We start from the raw sequence: 3,546 nt of genomic DNA, 5'->3' as shown, positions 1-3,546 counted from the left end.
TTTTTCTTGTTATTGTCTTCATGAGCAACTGGTGATCCTCATGTTCAGTGCCTTCAGAAAGTATTCACACCCCTTAACTTTTTACATATTTTGTTGTTACAAAGTTAAATTAAAATGGATTTAATTGTATTTTTTGTGTGTCAATGATCTAAACAAAATACTAACAATGAAAAATAACATCTTGATTAGATAAGTATTCAACTTGGTAACAATTGACAACCAGCATCATGTCATAAAATGTTCATAAAACTGTCATGACATATATTGTGTTATGTTATGGCTGGTTTTGACACCTACATAAGAGTGTCAAAACCCACAAAACCTACCACACAAGGCAAAACATTCCATTACATCACAGCCTACTTATCAACAGTATGTTTGTTATGTAACATTCTGAAATGTACCATATTAAATTATTGTAATTATGCACACATTGATGTCAGACATGCACCTACCCCAATGCTCTGTTTCTGATGACTGGGATGAATGCAGGAGCAGATTTCAGGAGCAGGACGAGACCCCTTCATTTTGACTGATGCCTGACATAAGGGCATGTACGTGACAGGCCTATCTAGCTTATATGATTATGATGTCATAATGCTTCATGACAGTGTCATAAAGTGTATTATCTTAGTCCAAGTGACACAGTATAGTCTTAATGCTTCATGACAGTGTCATAAAGTGTATTCTCTACAAGTTATTTAAAATGTTATGAAAACATGACTGTAAAGAATTCATTACAACAAAGAACTTAAGAAACAAACCTTCAAAGAAAGTAAACTATTTGGCAAGGAAAAAACACATTTGAATAAATGTGGTTTTTGACACCCTTATGTAGGTGTCATAACCAGCCATAGAATAACACAATATATATATTTTTTTACATTATTTAATAAATATATACAGTGCATTCAGAAAGTATTCAGACCCCTTAACTTTTTCCACATTTTGTTAAGTTACAGCCTTATTCTAAAATTTATTAAATTGTTTTCCCCCCATCAATCTACACACAATACCCCATAAGGTCAAAGCAAAAACAAGATTTAGAAATTTTTGCAAATGTATTAAAAATAAAAAACAGAAATCACATTTATATAAGTATTCAGACCCGTTACTCAGTACTTTGTTGAAACACCTTTGGCAGCGATTACAGCCTTGAGTCTTGGGTGTGATGCTACAAGCTTGGCACACCTGTATTTGGGTAGTTTCTCCCATTCTCCTCTGCAGATCATCTTAAGCTCTGTCAGGTTGGATGGGGAGTGTTGCTGCATAGCTATTTTCAGGTCTCTCCAGAGATGTTCAAGTCCGGGCTCTGTTTGGGCCACTCAAGGACATTCAGAGACTTGTCCCGAAGCCACTCCTGCGTTGTCTTGGCTGTGTGCTTCGGGTTGTTGTCCTGTTGGAAGGTGAACCTTCGCCCCAGTCTGAGGTCCTGAGAGCTCTGGAACAGGTTTTCATCAAATCAAATTTGAGATCAAGGATCTCTCTGTACTTTGCTCCGTTCATCTTTGCCTTGATCCTGACTAGTCTCCCAGTCCCTGGCTGTGAAAAACATCCCCACAGCATGATGCTGGCACCACCATGCTTCACCGTAGGGATGGTGCCAGGTTTCCTCCAGACGTGGCATTCAGACTAAATAAATCTTGGTTTCGTCAGACCAGAGAATCTTGTTTCTCATGGTCTGAGAGTTTTTAGGTCTCATAGCAAAGGGTATGAATACTTATGTAAATAAGGTATTTCTGTTTTAGTTTATTTATACATTTGCAAAAATGTAAATAAAAACTATTTTCGCTTTGTTATTATGGAGTATTGTGTGTAGATTTCTGAAGATGTTTTATTTATTTAATACATTTTAGAATAAAGCTGTAACATAACAAAATGTGGCAAAAGTCAAGGGGTCTGAATACTTTCCGAAGGTACTGTATGTGTGTGTATACAGTGGGGCAAAAAAGTATTTAGTCAGCCACCAATTGTGCAAGTTCTCCCACTTAAAAAGATGAGAGGCCTGTAATTTTCATCATAGGTACACTTCAACTATGACAGACAAAATGAGAAAAAAAATCCAGAAAATCACATTGTAGGATTTTTTATGAATTTATTTGCAAATTATGGTGGAAAATAAGTATTTGGTCAATAACAAAAGTTTATCTCAATACTTTGTTATATACCCTTTGTTGGCAATGACAGAGGTCAAACGTTTTCTGTAAGTCTTCACAAGGTTTTCACACACTGTTGCTGGTATTTTGGCCCATTCCTCCATGCAGATCTCCTCTAGAGCACCTGTTTGAACTTGTTTGACCTGTTTGACTTTCAACTCCCTCCAAAGATTTTCTATGGTGTTGAGATCTGGAGACTGGCTAGGCCACTCCAGGACCTTGAAATGCTTCTTACGAAGCCACTCCTTCGTTGCCCGGGCGGTGTGTTTGGGATCATTGTCATGCTGAAAGACCCAGCCACGTTTCATCTTCAATGCCCTTGCTGATGGAAGGAGGTTTTCACTCAAAATCTCACGATACATGGCCCCATTCATTCTTTCCTTTACAGGGATCAGTCGTCCTGGTCCCTTTGCAGAAAAACAGCCCCAAAGCATGATGTTTCCACCCCCATGCTTCACAGTAGGTATGGTGTTCTTTGGATGCAACTCAGCATTCTTTGTCCTCCAAACACGACAAGTTGAGTTTTTACCAAAAAGTTAGATTTTGGTTTCATCTGACCATATGACATTCTCCCAATCATCTTCTGGATCATCCAAATGCTCTCTAGCAAACTTCAGACGGGCCTGGACATGTACTGGCTTAAGCAGGGGGACACGTCTGGCACTACAGGATTTGAGTCCCTGGCGGCGTAGTGTGTTACTGATGGTAGGCTTTGTTACTTTGGTCCCAGCTCTCTGCAGGTCATTCACTAGGTCCCCCCGTGTGGTTCTGGGATTTTTTGCTCACCGTTCTTGTGATCATTTTGACCCCACGGGGTGAGATCTTGCGTGGAGCCCCAGATCGAGGGAGATTATCAGTGGTCTTGTATGTCTTCCATTTCCTAATAATTGCTCCCACAGTTGATTTCTTCAAACCAAGCTGCTTACCTATTGCAGATTCAGTCTTCCCAGCCTGGTGCAGGTCTACAATTTTGTTTCTGGTGTCCTTTGACAGCTCTTTGGTCTTGGCCATAGTGGAGTGTGACTGTTTGAGGCTGTGGACAGGTGTCTTTTATACTGATAACAAGTTCAAACAGGTGCCATTAATACAGGTAATGAGTGGAGGACAGAGGAACCTCTTAAAGAAGAAGTTACAGGTCTGTGAGAGCCAGACATCTTGCTTGTTTGTAGGTGACTAAATACTTTTTTGCCCCACTGTATATATATATATCAGCCGCACCAAATATTTTCTCAACTATATTTTCTTAAAACTGCATAGTTGTTTAAGGGCTTGTAAGTAAGCATTTCACGGTAAGGTCTACACCTGTTGTATTCAGCACATGTGACACATTTTAACAGGTGTAAATATAACACCATCATGACCCATATGACATTATGACAAAAGTGTTATG

This window comes from Oncorhynchus mykiss, chromosome 26 (genome assembly GCF_013265735.2).
Source record: "Oncorhynchus mykiss isolate Arlee chromosome 26, USDA_OmykA_1.1, whole genome shotgun sequence".
Taxonomy (NCBI): domain Eukaryota; kingdom Metazoa; phylum Chordata; class Actinopteri; order Salmoniformes; family Salmonidae; genus Oncorhynchus; species Oncorhynchus mykiss.
The sequence above is the reverse complement of the archived record's forward strand: the minus strand, read 5'-3'. Positions refer to the sequence as shown.